Source organism: Drosophila mojavensis, unplaced genomic scaffold, assembly GCF_018153725.1.
Source record: "Drosophila mojavensis isolate 15081-1352.22 unplaced genomic scaffold, ASM1815372v1 contig_19, whole genome shotgun sequence".
In the NCBI taxonomy this organism is placed as follows: domain Eukaryota; kingdom Metazoa; phylum Arthropoda; class Insecta; order Diptera; family Drosophilidae; genus Drosophila; species Drosophila mojavensis.
The window spans coordinates 5,391,204-5,409,786 of NW_025318726.1; positions in this window are offsets into that span (position 1 = coordinate 5,391,204).

Below are 18,583 nucleotides of genomic sequence, written 5' to 3' on the forward strand. Positions count from 1 at the left end.
CACACATACATACACATACATCCATACATACAAACATCCTAACAGCGCATTAAGCAGCGACTGTGCTGTGCTGCAGTGTGGGCAATATTATGCGAATTTATTAATTGAATAATTTCTCTTGTAGGGGGAAATTTTTTAATGAAACGTAATCATAATGTTTAATGTGTGTATATGCCAGACTACAAGTTTCTAGTATATAAAATCAGTGTTGCCGTTTTTCCCCGAGCAAAACTAGCTGAATCAGGACAAAATAAGCTGAATCCCAGAAAAAAGAAGTAAGAAGGCTCCAGTCGAGACTGCTCGACTAGGAGATGCCCTGAACCCTCTAAGCTGATATTCTACTCATTTTACACTTTTTTATGCACACATGCATACACATGCATCCACACGCACGTTTAATCACCCATTCTGCTGACTGCGCAGTTAGCAGCGACAGCGCTTGGGCTGCGCTGCAGTGTGGGCAATAATATGAGAATTTAATTGTTGAATAGTTTATTTTGTAGATGGACAATCTTTATGAAACTTTCAGAGCGTGATCATATGGTGTGTAAAATGTGTGTACATTCCAAAGCACAAGTCTCTAGTACTTGAAATGCGTTTTTTACAAATTGAGGGTCGAAGGGGGCGTGGTATCAAAAATCTGCAAATTCCAAAATCTTTGTATCCATTAACTAATTTGAAGTCTCCAGGTATAAAAGTGTTCAAATTAGGCTGAAAAAACAAAGTCGATTTTTCGATTATTCTCGATGAAAAGGTTATCGGACGAGTTATCGAAAAAAATAAGATAAAGCTGTACTGCCTATGGTATACACGAGTATGCATGCCAAATTTCTCTAGCCCTTATATTTTCTGAGATCGGCTTGCTCATATGGACGGACGGACGGACGGACAGCGCTATATCCACTCAGCTCGTCATTCTGATCAATGATATATATACTTTATGGGGTCTGCGATGATTCCTTCTGCCTGTTACATACTTTTCACAAAACCATTATAGCCTGATTTCCAATTTTCAATGTCAAGTAGATATGCTAAAGCTTCATCCTCCGTTAGTCGAACCGAGTCCTTATTCAGTACCCCCTTTCTTGTGTGCTTATTACGGGAAATTATTTTGTTAATAACTTTTCTTGACTTCATGAAACTTTCGAATCGTGATTATAACACTGAAAGGTGTGCATTTGCCAAGTACAAGTCTCCAGTACGCCTTTTCCAATGAGGGGTCTTAGGCGTATGGTATTTGAATTGGGGTTAATTGTAACAAAAACCAAAATCTACATACATATATACATATGAATTCACAGTTAAAATTTTGATACTCTAGCTATGAAGATGTAGGAGATATAGTTTTATAATTGATTTTCGATAAGATTTTTAATAAATAACAAAATAACGGGAAGAGTTATCTATTTTCGGAAACAAACTCTTTATGCGCGTGATAAACACGGACTTAGCTCTAATATCTTCGGAGATCGACGTGTTCATACATACTGACGGACAGACAGACAGACAGACAAACGGACTAACAGGTTAAATCGACTCAGCTCTGATGGGCCTGATCAAGAAGAAACATATAGTTTCCCATTTTCAAATTATCGGAATTTTACGAAACATTCCTGTCTAACAATTTTAAAACTTTAGAGTGGATATATATATATGTATATATACATCAGTGTTGCCAACTTTTTTAAGTAAAACCATTATACCCTGATTTCCCATTTTCACTGGGATCAAGGTATAAACAGCTGTTTTTAGTGGAAACATCGCACAGTGGGCGATTTTATAAATTTGGCACACAATAATTACTAACTTTATGTAATATTGAAAAAAAAAAAAAATATTGTTTTATTTTTAAAATTAAGTATTTATTTTTACTAATTTGTTCATGTAATATTTTCATACATTTTTTATTTTTGTAAATTTTATAGAAAAATAATTAAAAATTTAAATTTAAAAAAAAAATCAATAATATTTATTGTTTTTATAATATCTGCCCCGTGCACAAGGTGCATATAAAACCGAGGGTACGCCTTTACAAACAGTTTAACTGTTTCCCATGAAAATTGGCGAAAAGATTCGATGTCAACCTCATATCCACATTTCATTGCTCGTAAAATAACGCTTAGTCGGTTAATTATATTAGTACTCACACCAGTAATATTAGAAGCTAAGATTGGTTGTTGGAACAATTTTCTGGCTGTATTGCCATTATTGGCATTACCTGATGTTGCCGTAGGTATATCTACTAAAATTCCCAGTTCTCTTCGGAGATAATTCTGAATTTTTATTTCCCTTTAAACAACAATTTCTTTAATGGCTTCGCGGACTTGCCACTTTTTAATTGGCATTGTCCAGGCATACTGATTGTGCATGGTTCAATTAGCATGATTAAACCGTTTAACCATTCAGCATTTGATTTTTGAAAATATGAAAGTGCTCTATTACACTTCCTCCACTTCATTGCAAGCTTGGCAAAGTTTTCAATTTTTTTATTAACTGACACAAGATCCTCTTCCGTATAATTGGCTTTCTTGATTTTCTCCCTAAAAACATAATTTTTGAGGGCTTCAACTTTTTTTGCTTGGTCCAATTCCTTGCACTATATAGCAAAAAGGGTTTTTTTTAGTGCAGACATTATACCTATAAAATAATCTATACATATGAGTGGCAAGTATTGGCAGCTCATTTTGACAAAGAGATCTGGGCGAATACTCGAATTTCAAAAGTTATAGTCTACGAAAGTGAAGTATGCGAAAAAATATCGCTCTACTGGAATTGATAAGTTAAACGGCAATTTTTTTCCAATACACATAAGCACTGGACACACACATATTTTTTACATCAAATACATACCAAGTATATGGGGTTGCACTGCTTGTTTCACCAAAATTATATAAAAATTTAATTTTTACAAGCAAAATAAGTTTATCTAAAATGGCGGGAATATTAATGTAAAAGATGTCAAAAAAAATATATCGACTTTGCGTGCTCATAACTTCGTGAATATCAATATGGAAAAAAAAAAATATAAAAATCGATTTAAATGATATAAAAAGTAAAATTTATTTTTGGACTTATTGTGTGCCAGCTTGTATGGCATCGCCCACTGTGCAGCAGCCAGATTTCTAGTCGAGCCCGGGATGAAGACGACACCTTTAAGAGGTACTGCAGATACTGAAAATGCTTTTTAAATTGCAATATCGACCAAATTCGCGCACATATATTATATACATACATGAATTTCAGATTCGGATTGCGTCGGCACAAATTATGCTGTAATAACTATAAGTCATATAATAGCAACGTACGAAGCCAGGGAAGACACGGATCATTTAATTGACAATTTGTTGAAATTTGTGAAAATAAAGAAGAGAAACCATTTTTTTTTCTTGTTTTCTGCCTTTAAAAAAAATTTACATCACTGGTTGGCTGTTAAAATCTTCATATTCATTGACAATAAGGAAATGCATGAGTTATCGAAATAAAACGATACGGCTGATATGGCTAATGATGACACGAATATTAATTATACCCTGAACGCAATGAAAATGGGAAATCAGGGTATAATGGTTTTGTGAAAAGTATGTAACAGGCAGAAGGAATCATCGCAGACCCCATAAAGTATATATATTATGAATCAGAACGATGAGCTGAGCAAACCGATCTCAAATGTCTTAAAAGCTAAAGATTTGAAATTTTGCATGCATACTTGTGTATACCATACGCAGTACAAGTGTATCTTATTTTTTCGATAACTCATCCAATATTGTTATTATCGAAAATAATCGATAAATTAATGCAGTTTTTTCAGCCTAATTTGACACTTTTGGACCTTGAGACTGCAGATTTACTGTGCATATACATTTGATGAATACGAAAATTTGGTAATTAATAGATTTTGGATAACACGCCTTTCGCCTCCAATTTGTAAAAAACGTATTTTAAGAACTAGAGACTTGCGCTTTCAAATTTACACACATTTTAAGTTTTATGAGGATTGTCTCACTACAAAAGAAATTATTCTACGAGTAAATTCTCAAAATATTGCCCATACTACAGCGCAGCCCAAACATAGTCGTTGCTTACTGCGCAGTTAGAAGAGTGCGTGCTTATGCGTGCGTATGGATGCATGGTTATGTATGTGTGCATAAAAGAGCTGCAGAATAATTAGAATATCTGCTTCGAGGGTCCAGGTGTTTCTTAGACGAGCAGTCTCGACTAGAACACTCTTACTTCTTTTAAATTAAAAGTCTCTAGCTTTTAGGGCTTAAAAGATCATAGCGGTCTATATAAACGCACAGACGGACATAAATGGCTTTATCAACATAGCTGATGAACAAGTTATACGTATGGGGCAGACTCCATCAGGTATATGGAACAGAACAAATTCCGTCTGACCGTTACATACATTTTAACAAAGCCATTATACCCTAATTTCCCATTTTTTTTTTTTTTTTTTATACCCTGAACCCATTTTCAATGGGAAATCAGGGTATAATGGTTTTGTTGAAATGTATGTAACAGGGAGAAGGAGGCGTGGCAGACCCCACAAAGTATATACATTCTTGATCAGGGCGACGAGCTGAGTTGATTTGGCCCTGTCCGTCTGTCTGTCCGTCTGTCCGTCTGTCCGTCTGTCCGTCTGTCCGTCCGTCCGTCCGTCCGTCCGTCTGTCCGTCTGTCCGTATGTATGAACGCGTCGATTTCAGAAGGTATAAGAGCTAGAGACTTCAAATTTTTTTTTAAATGTCCGTAATTACAGCGCGCATATCAAGTTTATCATTAAAAATCGATAACTCATCTCGATCTCTTTTTATCGATAAAAAACCCTATCGAAACCCAGTTATAAAATTATATCTTCTACACCTTTATTGCTAGAGTCTCCAAATTTTTAATGTATGCTTATATGCAATTTATACAATTTCGGTTTTTGTTAAAATTTACCCCCCACCTCTAAATTCACCCCCTCACCCTCACTTTTGTAAAAAGCGTATTTCAAATACTTGTGCTTTGGCAATTACATGCATATTCATGTTATAATCATAATCTAAAAGTTTCATGAAGATCTTATGTCCATAAAAAAAGTTATTTAACAATTAAGTTCTCATAGTAAGCGCACACTGCAGCCCATGCGTGTTTATGCGTGGTTGCTTGTGTGTGTATGTGTTTGTGTATGTGTGTGTGTATGTGTGTGGGTGTGTATGCGTTTGTGTATGTATGCGTGTGTGTGTGTATGTGTGTCTGTATGCGTGTGTGTGTATGTATGCCTGTGTTTGCGTCCGTGCGTGTGTGTGTGTGTGTGTGCGTGTTTCTTGTGTAAGCTGAAAGTCGCGAAAAAGTATTGAAATATCTATTGCTCCAAGGGTTCAGGGGATCTCGTAGTCGAGCAGTCTCGACTAGAGCTTTCTTACTTTTTTTTTTTTTTTTTTGATTCAGGGTATAACCAGTAAGAGTGTTTTAGTCGGGGCTGTCGAACATAGAGATGCTCTGAGCCCTGTGAAGAACTAATATCCCAATCGACTTACGCTATTTTATAAATATTTATATACATTATACACACAACACTCTCCCTGCTTATTGCTAAGTTATCGTAGAGATTACGCATGGGCTATTTAATTAATTAAATTATTAATTATTAGCATTTCTTGCAATATTTTATAAAAATTTGGAGGGAAGATTAGGAATTTATAGATCTTTACCAAATATACAAAAAATCGACGTTCTGATCAAGAATATATGTATGTATTTTTCCCATTTTCAATGCGTTCAAGCTACAAAAATTGTTATACAAAATACATATACAGCTCATCGTCCTGATCGAGAATATATATACTTTATGGGGTCTGCACGCCTCCATCCTGTTACATACATTTTCACAAAACCATTATACCTTGAATTCCCTTTTTTAAATCGTTCAGGGTAGAATACGTAAAAGCACGGAAGTGCCAGACTTTGATATACCATAAACTGCTCTATATATAGAATATAGAATATAGGTACAAACACAAAAACACATTTGCCCCTCTATACAAACATGCATATGCACACATTGTGCAGCGAACTAAATTCGTGGAAAATAAGCATTATTAAATGGGGAATTAGACGATTCAAGCAATGAGAGATAAGTTGAGAGCACAGTAGCTTTTTAAATAGAGTTAGAAGTTGGGTTATGCCCCAAGATAAAATATATATTTTAAATGCATATTTCTCCTATAGCAATTATACTCATAACGTGCACAAATCTGATCTGAAAAGCGCAATTAAATACATAAATAAATTACATTAAATATTGTAATTCAAAATAAAATGTACAAAAATATGCAATATATTTACATATTTCTAAAACTGAAATCAGATTTTTGTTTCAATTAGCTTAAATTGTAGTATAAATATTATTATTAATTTGAAGCTACTTCACTTTATTAAGTTTGTAACTTATTCATGAAATATATAGTTGTTACGATTGGCAGCTAACTTAATCCCACCTCAAATTCGTATTGGTTTCTATTGTAGAGAGGGATGGCAACAGTGCAGTCACGCTTAGCCAATCAAGCACAGGAAAGAGATGAATGATACTGTAATTCTTGCTTTCCAGCTCGCACACCAACGATGCAGCTAAGTTGTATGGTGTCCGAGGAGCAGCAGTCATTAAAACATGTATTTCGAGCTCAGTCTTGTCAGTTGAAACGTTGAGGCCGCCGAGAGAACATCGTTAATTATTTGTGAAAATCAAGTGGATACAAGATATAAAACACCGTCGCAATGCCACGTCCATTGAAAGTAACTTATGGTGACCAGAAACCTCCGTATTCATATATTTCTCTGACTGCCATGGCAATCATGCATTCGCCACAGCAAATGTTGCCCCTTAGTGACATCTATCGCTTTATTATGGAGCAGTTCCCCTATTACCGCAATAATATACAAAAATGGCAGAACTCATTACGGCACAATTTAAGTTTCAACGATTGCTTCATTAAAGTGCCCCGTAGCATTAGCAAAGTCGGTAAAGGCTCTTACTGGTCCCTTCATCCTAAAGCGATTAACATGTTTGAAAACGGCAGCTTGCTAAGACGACGAAAACGATTTCGAGTGAAAAAAGATTTATTCGACTCACAGCTAACAACAATTACTGCATATAGTAAATTCGCCACTGAACAAGCCAACGAGCCACCGAATATAAATAAAATATCAGATGAAAACAACACCAAATTCAACAGAACCAACGCTTCAAAACGAGATCTAGCCGAATCAACGTTAGTTTCATTGAATGAAAATGAAATTGAAAATTGGCAGATGGAAGCCATTTCACAACGTCCAAAGAGAGCATTCACAATAGAGAGTCTTATGGCTCCAGACATAAAAACGAACTATCAAAAAAGATTGGCTCAATTCAGCCCACCTCAGAGAGAAGATACGATCCACACAGATGACATCAGAGCAGAACAGTTAATTCTTCTAAACCTTAATCAGTTTGTGGCACAACAACAACGCCTATATATGCGAACACTATCTTATCCATTTTATAATGAACAACATACAATAAATGATTTCTACAATTATAAACATAAAACAGTATTTAAACTGCGAAACCCTTTCTATGGACCATTGCCAGTGTATTAAAGAGGTATATTATTAATAGAGGCGCAAGAAATAAATAAAAAAATATCGAGATTAATTCTTGGCATATCCTGGCGGACATAATTATTCTAGCCCCAGCGAACCCTATTTATAATAATTTCTATCATCCGAACATCCACCCGTATAATAAATGCAATCAAAATAAATAAAAATATTTCAATAAGCACAAATCGTCTGCAAGAAAAAGAAATAATTATCTAAAAATAATTACAAATTACCAAGGCTATAAAGTACGATTGTTTTATGATAAAATAGTTTTTTAATAACTTGTACAGTAATGTATATCTTTAATAAAAATAAACACATATTGGCCTTTAGAAAAATTTGTATAAAAATTGTTCACAGATTATTGACGTCTGACTGGTTAAGGACATCCGATTCGATCGAAGCGAACGGAAGATTAAAACAAGAATAAAACTGTACTCTCCGAAGGCTTTTCACCAGCCGATCAGAATATAGAACTAAAACAGTTCTATTATTCCAGGATTTTGAGAAACTATAATTGCACTATAGGAAAAAACCCCGCAATTTTGGCATCAATTCTAAAAATGGAGCTAGGAGGTTGAAATTTTACATGCACCTAAGATAGACTAAGTTAGAATTTCGAATTTTTTTTCTCTGCGATTAGACCACGTCTTCTCCCCGCCCCTTGTTACTTATTAATTCAATCATGAGTTGCTTAGACATAATTTTTACTAATATTCAACATAAAGCTTACAGCACATATTTTCAGATAAAAATTATTAAAATAGGTCAATACAAAAATGTAAAAGTGTATGACAATTCAGTTTATATCCTGTAAAAAAAATTTTTTTTTAAATGGCCAAAAAAAAATGTTTTGTTTTTCATTTATAACATATTTAGAAAATTAACATCAATAATTTTAATATTTTTCATCTAATTCGATATTCAAATTGTGTAGATCATGTTTATCTTTAAATAGCCGGTTTCGCTTATATCATCCTATCTTTACTGAAACGCGATTGACGGACGCTCAATCATTTGAAGACAAAGATAGCAAAAGTCGATCAGATAAGTCTAATAACCTCCGAAAAACATCCGTGATGTTGTTTAATCTGCTGCTCTTTCGGACATGAAAACTTTTTAAATTTGTTTCTGATGCGTTTTCTTCAAGAATACTAGTAGCTATCCATTAACTGGTATCCATGGATCAAAACTATGTTCTAAGTTGGGACATGGGATACGAAGCATAGTTATTTATGTATATTTCAATAAATTTGTCACTATTTATATAAGGCTCAGAAAAGATAGCGTATAGTGTGTTCTTCTTGTCTTGCAAGATCAGTAGCAAATTTTATCTTCACCTGAGTGCCAGCTTCTTCATAATTATTTTGAATTTTTATAGATTCCGGCTAGTTTTTGGCAAATATCTATATATACATATAAAAGAGAGTTGTGTAAAAGTACTCCTCCGTTTATAGCTCGAGATCTGCTGGACCAATTTTCATGGTTTTTGATTTGTTGTATTTGTCTCCGCTACGAGTAGGATAGTAGATCTTAAAAATACTGAAAAAATTTGACGAATACTTAAAAATGCGTTTTTTCCCCTAAAGATTTAAATTTCTTTTGATACTCAGTAGGCTAGATAACAGTGTCAATAGTATAGAATTAAATAAACAAATGTAGTCAGTCAGTCTACGGCACAGCCTCAGGCGAACCTGACTATTCATAAAAAAAACACAATTTATAACAAGTAAGAAAACTCTAGTCGAGAGTGCTCGACTAGATACTACCCTGAGCCCAACTAATAAAAATGCCCATTTACTATGGCTAACATTTCAATTTCGATGTATTTAAAAATATAAATTAAATAGAAAACTCATTTATGAAAATATACAAATATTTTGAAGCAATTAAAAAATTTATCATCTGTTGCACCGATCGGGTTTCGAACCGTGACTTCTCAATCGAGCGTCATGCCGCTAACACACTACGCCACCTCTCTTCTAAAAGCTTCGCTGGCAAAACTCGAATAGATTCACTGCTGCAGCGCCATCTACCAAAACTAAACCAAACTAACTGCTGATGTGATTCTAAGAATATGCTAGTATATCCAAACTTTTAAATACGCACACTTAGTATGGTTAAAATTTCAATTTCGGTGTACTTAAAAATATAAATTAAATAGAAAATTTATGAAAATATAAAAATATTTTGAAGCAATTAAAAAAATTACCATCAGTTACACCGATCGGGCTTCGAACCGTGACTTCTCGATCGAGCGTCATGTCGCTAACACACTACGCCACCTCACTTCTAAAAGGTGCGCTGGCAAAACTCAAATAGATTCACTGCTGCAGCGCCATCTACCAAAACTAAAGGAAACTAACAGCTGATTTGATTCAAAGAATGGTCTAGAAGAAGTTTGAATGTATGTGTGCACACGCATACGATGCTGTTGTAGCTGCTGAACGTGCGTTTGTTAATTGGCCAAATATTTGATGATTTTTAATTAATTTTTGACTGAACGGAAATTAATGAAACTTTCAGCATATGATCTACATATTATATTTAATATTTGAGAAATTTAAAAAAATGACAAATCATTCACAATTATCTATAGTGGCATCTGACTTGAACTTGAATGTTTTTACTCGATAAAAACATAACGGGATGATTTATCGAATTTTAAAAGCAAACTCGACGTCCGCGCTGTATATACGGTCATTTAAAAAAAAATTGAAGTCTCTAGCTCTTATATATTCGGAAATCGACGCGTTCAAACATACGGACAGACGGACAGACAGACAGACGGACAGGGCCAAATCGACTCAGCTCGTCGCCCTGATCAAGAATATATATACTTTGTGGGGTCTGCCACGCCTCCTTCTCCATGTTACATACATTTCAACAAAACCATTATACCCTGATTTCCCATTGAAAATGGGTTCAGGGTATAAAAATAATACGCGTGCGTACAAAAGCTAAATATCTCGAAAGTTCAGGTATTTGTTTGTCTCAAACATAAATTTGTGTAAATTATTTATATTTATATTTCACGATTGTTATACTCTGAACCCATTGAAAATGGGAAATCAGGGTATAATGGTTTTGTTAAAAGTATGTAACAGGCAGAAGGAGGCGTGGCAGACCCCACAAAGTATATATATTCTTGATCAGGGCGACGAGCTGAGTCGATTTGGCCCTGTCCGTCTGTCTGTCTGTCCGTCCGTCCGTCCGTATGTATGAACGCGTCGATCTCAGAAGATATAAGAGCTAGAGACTTGAAATTTTTTTCACTAGGTCCATGTGTATCACGCGCATATCAAGTTTTTCTTTTTATATCGATAACTACTCCCGATATTTTATTATCGATTAAAAACCTTATCGAAAGCTAGTTATTTAATTATATCTCCTACACCTTTAGAGCTAGAGCTTGCAAATTTTAAATGTAGACTTATATGTATTTTATATAATTTCGATTTTTATTGTTATTTACCCCCCACCCCTATATCGACCCCCTCACCCTCACCTTTGTACAAGGCGTATTTCAAGTACTAGAGACTTGTGCTTTGGAATGTACATACATTCCAAATCACCATATGATTACGCCCTGAAAGTTTCATTAAGATTGTACGTCTAAAAATTAAATTATTCAACAAATAAATTCTTATAATGTTGCCCACACGACAGCGCAGCCCAAGCGCAGTCGCTGCTTACTGCGCAGTTAGCAGAGCGCGTTCTAATACGTGCGTGTGTATGTATGTGTGTCGAAAAGAAGTGCAGACTGATTAGAATATCAGATTAAAGGGTTCAGGGTATATCCTAGTCGAGCAGTCTCGACTAGAGTCTTCTTACTTGTTTTATGTGGTTTTGTGCGAGGGCATATTCAGAATTACTATTAATAAAAATGTCGCGTCCTAGAAGATCTAATCTTTCCCGGCGGACCCATGATGCAATTAGGCAACGGAATATCGCGAGTCAATTATCCGACGAAGAACGAGAAATCGCGCGAGAAAGGCGCCGCGTTAGTACCCGGCAAAGAAGGGCCTTAATTCGTGCTTCTCAAAGAGAGGCAGCCCGTGAAATGGCAATAAGAAATGGTTCAAGGATTGATTTGAATCGAGAAGCGTTTCGATATGATTGCACCATTGACTATAGCTTGAATCGTTTAGTTTGCATTGGTCCAATGGACGTTGTTTGCCAGCATTGTGGTGCATTGAAGTTTGCTGGTGAAACGCCCGGTTTGTGCTGCCTTAGTGGTAAAGTGACATTGCCATTAGTGGTCCCGCCACCAGAGCCATTGCGTTCCCTACTTTTCTAGCGAGCACTCAAAAATACAATGCCTGTTTCCAATTCGGGGCAGAGACAAATCCAACAAATCAAAAACCATGAAAATTGGTGCAGCAGATCTCGAATTATAAGTTTTGTAACAAACTCTACTTTGTTTTATATATATAGAGACTGTTAGGCGGTACGAAGTTCGCCGGGACAACTAGTGTTTAATAAAATCAATAAATTTGACAACTGGAGCAGAAATATAGTTTTCCACACTTTCGTTCATATAGTTATTCATTTTCTCAACGATACAAAATTTACTTTAGCTCTACTTGGCGATTTTTGCTTGACCATTTTGCTAGAATTCTCAACGCTGGAACTCATATTTTACTAGAAAATTATTATTTTTTCGAAATGGAGCAAAAAGAAGCAAATACGATTAATAGTCTCTAATAATAGACAATATTTTTTTATTTTTTAGTTAAAATACACAACAAAACAGAAAAATTAGACAATTAAACAAATGTACTAAAAAATTGGAATTGACAGTGTTTTCCATTTTAAAAGTTAAAAGTTTTCTTTTTATTTACCGCAGCACTAAGTTTGAAAGTTGCACAAATTTTCCCGTGCTTTTTTTTTGCATACAGAGCAACTCTGGGTCAGGTGACTTTCAACCCTACGTTATATAGTAGGGACAGTTTAAACCAATTTTAAAAAATACTTTCTACTTTAGTTAAGATGTTTATTATTAAAAAATAAAAAAAAAACTTTAAAAATTAACACACAAAAAAATTGCATTTATACAAAAATTTCGGGTATTTTACCTATAGTGCATTGGGAACTTTAGATTTTGTCTGCCCCTATCAATGTACATGTTTTATAACGTATGTATGTATATATATAATATCCGATTTGAAAAACAAGAATGAAAAAATAAAAAATAAAAACATTCATTTTACGTTACATGTATTTTGAATCTCGATTTGTAAAACTGTACAAAATATGTTTTCGGAATTGCCCGCCCTATAGACTTAGATATATACAATAAAGGTTATTCTCTAGTGTGCCACTCCCAACAGATTTATAATGTTATGCTATCTACGTAAATTTGAAAAACTCCGACTTTGAAAATGTATGAAAATCATTATATAAATCAGTATATATTTCGGTTTTTGCTAAAATTTACCCCCCACCCCCCCTCACCATCACTTTTGTAAAAAGCGTATTTCAAATACTAGAGACTTGTGCTTTGGCAAGTGCAGACGTTATAATTACCATCTGAAAGTTTCATGAAGATCGTATGCCCACAAAAAAAGTTATTCAACAATTAAGTAAGAAAGCTCTAGTCGAGACTGCTCGACTACGAGATCCCCTGAACCCTTGGAGCATTAGCTATTTCAATAATTTTTCGCGTCTTTCAGCTTACACAAGAAACACGCACACACACACACACACGCACGCACAGGCATACATACACACACACATACACAAACACAGAGGAAGAAATCATAGTAACTCTCCGGGGTCTTAGAACCAACACTGCTCCAGGGCCGGACGGGATCCCAAATCGTGCGCTAAAGCTAGCCCTCGCCTTGCACCCTAGTACGTTCGCTGAATTATTCAACGAATGTCTAATTCAAGAGACGTTCCCGGCAAAATGGAAAGCCCAGAACCTGGTGTTGCTACCCAAGGCTGGCAAACCACCAGATGAGCCATCTTCATACAGACCGATCTGTCTCTTAGACACCATGGGAAAGGTGTTTGAGAAATTGATCTGCTCTAGACTGGAGACTGCGATTACTAGCGCCGGAGGCCTGTCACCAAATCAATTTGAATTCCGGAAGGCCCGGTCAACAACAGATGCGCTAAACAAAGTTGTTGGTCTGACCACTTCCGCCATCCATGGCACAAGATGGAAGCATGGGACGAAGCAATACTGCATTATTGCGACTCTGGACGTAAAGAATGCCTTCAATACAGCTAGTTGGGATATGATACTGAATCCGCTGTCACAATATAATATCCCTAAATATCTTAAAGAAACAATAAAGAGTTACTTCAGAGGAAGAAGTGTCAGCTGGAGTACCCCGAGACTCAGTGCTGGGGCCTCTCCTATGGAATATACGCACACCATTGGCTTTGCTGATGATGTAGCTGTCGTAGCCATAGGAAAGGAGCTTAAAGATACAGAGGATATGTGCAGCGAAAGTATCAATCGCATACGAAGCTGGTTGACTGGAGTTGGGCTCGAGCTAGCGGCACACAAAACTGAAGTTGTCCTAGTCAGCAGTCTCAAAAGAGTGGAAACTGCCAATATAAAGATCGGCAGCGTCACCATTGCGTCAAAGAGGGCGATAAAGTATCTTGGTGTCATGATAGACACAAGATTAACTTTTCGCGAGCGCTTAGAGTACATATGTGCATAAAAAGGCAGCTGATTCTCGTAGAGCTCTCTCGAGAATTATGCTTAACACACGGGGACCTAAACAGCAACGACGTCTCCTCCTAATGAGCGTCATTAGGTCTGTCATCCTCTATGCTGCGCCAATATGGGCAAGAGCGATGGCAACGCCGAGCTACAGCCGGGGCATTTGCGCGATCTACAGACTGAGCGCAATCAGAGTCAGCTGCGCTTTTAGGACTATCTCCGATGACGCGGCGCCCGTCATAGCTGGTATGGTACCACTGGAGTACTTGGTCGCCGAAGCCGTGGAGCGGAATTCGCACGCGCCTGCGCGACTCAACGCTATCAGGGCGAACAGCATTGCACGATGGCAAAGAAAGTGGAATAGCTCAGCTAAATGGCGGTGGACGCACAAGCTCATCCCGGAACTTGAACCATGGGTCAACCGCAAACACGGCGAGGTAAACTTCTACCTTACGCAGATCCTCTCGGGATATGGATGCTTTCGGAGCTATTTGAAGCGCTTTGGCCACGAGGAATCTGACGAGTGCCCCTGGTGCGAGCGAGGGCATGTGGAAGACGCCAACCACATTCTTTTCGAGTGTGGACGGTTCCTGGAGGAGAGGCGTCGTCTGGAAGAGGCAGTGGGCCGCTCCATCAGAGCGGACAACATTGTCAACGCCATGCTGGAATCGGAGGAAGCTTGGGAACTAACAAGCACCTTCACGGCCACAGTGATGATGGAGCTCCGCAGAGTCGAGCGAATGAGAAGACGAGCTGTCCCAGGCTAAGGTAGCGCACAGTGCTTGCGAAGCAATGCTTTACGGCCGTCCCGCAAGCATCGCGCACTATCCTAGCCACCACGCAACTTGCAACTTGTATTATAAAGATTGTCAATAAACGAATAAAAAAAAAACACATACACAAACATTCACACACACACACAAACACATACACACACAAGCACCCACGCATAAACACGCATGGGCTGCAGTGTGAGAACTATCTAGCACTATGAGAACTTAATTGTTGAATAACGAGTTTATCACAAAAAATCGATAACTCATCCCGTTCTTTTTATATCGATAAAAAACTTTATCGAAAACCAGTTATAAAATTATATCTTCTACACCTTTATTGATAGTCTCCAAATTTGTAATGTATGCTTAAATGCAATTTATGCAATTTCGGTTTTTGTTAAAATTTACCCCCCACCCCTATATCCACCCCCTCACCTTATATTTGTAAAAATGTTATAAGCATAATCTGAAAGTTTCATGAAGATCGTATGTCCACAAAAAAAGTTATTAAACAATTAAGTTCTCATAGTAAGCGCACATTGCCGCCCATGCGTGTTTTTGCTTGTGTGTGTAAATGTTTGTGTTTGTGTATGTGTGTGTGTGTGTATGTATGCCTGTGTGTGCGTGCGTGTGTGTGTGTGTGTGTGTGTGTGCGTGTTTCTTGTGTAAGCTGAAAGACGCGAAAAATTATTGAAATAGCTATTACTCCAAGGGTTCAGGGGATCTCGTAGTCGAGCAGTCTCGACTAGAGCTTTCTTACTTGTTTTTTTATCCGTTTTTCTATTTACAATCTGTCCTTTTGAACAATCAGTAAATTGTTTTGCAAAACATTGCAATAGGTGAACATTGGTGGTGGCTTAATATTAGCGGTATTACGAAACGAATGTGTGAGGATAGTGTCGGTGGGTGGTGTGGTTGTGGATGACTTATACTTTAACATGTGAGTTTGTACGGTCTTTGGCAGTTTGCTTGGGCGACATGTGTGAGAGTTGGGGAAGGTGCAGCTATAAGTTACTGATCCGCAATGTGCGGGAGATCTAGCGGGTGGAGATCTTAGCCTTCTGGTTGTGGCGCTGGTGTGTACTTCCACGTTTGTGGTGTAGCTGTTGGCGTCAGAGATCAGTCTCAGGGCTCTGTTTTAGGAGCGTTGGATGATATCACATTGGTGGCGTTAGTGGTGCCCCAAATCAAGATACATTGTATCCATAGGTTTTTATACCCTGAACCCATTTTCAATGGGAAATCAGGGTATAATGGTTTTGTTGAAATGTATGTAACATGCAGAAGGAGGCGTGGCAGACCCCACAAAGTATATATATTCTTGATCAGGGTGACGAGCTGAGTTGATTTGGCCCTGTCCGTCTGTCTGTCCGTATGTATAAACGCGTCGATATCAGAAGATATAAGAGCTAGAGACTTCAAATTTTTTTTAATGTCCGTAATTACAGCGCACATATCAAGTTTATCATTAAAAATCGATAACTCATCCCGATCTTTTTTTATCGATAAAAAACCTTATCGAAAACCAGTTATAAAATTATATCTTCTACACCTTTATTGATAGTCTCCAAATTTTTAATGTATGCTTTTATGCAATTTATGCAATTTCGGTTTTTGTTAAAATTTACCCCCACCCTTAAATTCACCCCCTCACCCTCACTTTTGTAAAAAGCGTATTTCAAATACTAGAGACTTGTGCTTTGGCAATTACATACATATCCATGTTATAATCATAATCTGAAAGTTTCATGATCATACGTAGTTTCATCATACGATCATACGAAAGTTTCAGATCGTACGTCCACAAAAAAAGTTATTAAGCAATTAAGTTCTCATAGTAAGCGCTCACTGCCGCCCATGCGTGCTTATGCTTCTGTGTGTGTATATGTATGTAAATGTTTGTGTATGTGTGTGTATGTGTTTGTGTGTGTGTATGCGTTTGTGTGTGTATGCGTGTGTGTGTGTGTATGTGTTTTTTTTTTTTTATATTCATTTATTGACAAAATTATAACAAATTGCAAGTTGCGTGGTGGCTAGGATAGCGCGCGGTGCTTGCGGGACGGCCGTAAAGCATTGCTTCGCAAGCACTATGCGCTACCTTAGCCTGGGACAGCTCGTCTTCTCGATCGCTCGACTCTGCGGAGCTCCATCATCACCGTGGCCGCGAAGGTGCTTGTTAGTTCCCAAGCTTCCTCCGATTCCAGCATGGCGTTGACTAAGTTGTCCGCTCTGATGGAGCGGCCCACTGCCTCTTCCAGACGACGCCTCTCCTCCAGGAACCGTCCACATTCGAAAAGAATGTGGTTGGCGTCTTCCACATGCCCTCGCTCGCACCAGGGGCACTCGTCAGATTCCTCGTGGCCAAAGCGCTTCAAATAGCTCCGAAAGCATCCATGACCCGAGAGGATCTGCGTAAGGTAGAAGTTAACCTCGCCATGTTTGCGGTTAACCCATGGTTCAAGCTCCGGGATGAGCTTGTGCGTCCACCGCCCTTTAGCTGAGCTACTCCACCTTCTTTGCCATCGTGCGATGCTGTTCGCCCTGACAGCGTTGAGTCGCGTAGGCCCGTGCGAATTCCGCTCCACGGCTTCGGCGACCAAATACTCCAGTGGCACCATACCGGCTATGACGAGCGCCGCGTCATCGGAGATAGTCCTGAAAGCGCAGCTGACTCTGATTGCGCTCAGCCTGTAGATCGCGCAAATGCCTCGGCTGTAGCTCGGCGTTGCCATCGCTCTTGCCCATATTGGCGCAGCATAGAGGATGACAGACCTAATGACGCTCATTAGGAGGAGACGTCGTTGCTGTTTAGGTCCCCGCGTGTTAAGCATGATTCTCGAGAGAGCTCTACAAGAATCAGCTGCCTTTTTATGCACATATTCTAAGTGCTCGCGGAAAGTTAATCTTGTGTCTATCATGACACCAAGATATCTTATCGCCCTCTTTGACGCAATGGTGACGCTGCCGATCTTTATATTGGCAGTTTCCACTCTTTTGCGACTGCTGACTAGTACAACTTCGGTCTTGTGTGCCGCAAGCTCGAGCCCAGCTCCTGTCAACCAGCTTCGTATGCGATTGATACTTTCGCTGCACATATCCTCTGTATCTTTGAGCTCCTTTCCTATGGCTACGACAGCTACATCATCAGCAAAGCCAATGGTGTGCGCGCCTGCTGGTAGTTCCAAGCGCAGTACGCCGTCGTACATGATGTTCCATAGGAGAGGCCCCAGCACTGAGCCTTGGGGTACTCCAGCTGACACTGTATGAGTTTGGGGACCCTCACTCGTGTTGTATACCAGTGTTCTTCCTCTGAAGTAGCTCTTTATTATCTCTCTTAGATATTTAGGGATATTATATTGTGACAGCGCATTCAGTATCATATCCCAACTAGCTGTGTTGAAGGCATTCCTTACATCCAGGGTCGCGATGATACAGTATTCCTTCGTCCCGTGCCTCCATCTGGTGCCTTGAATAGCGGAAGTGGCCAGACCAACAACTTTGT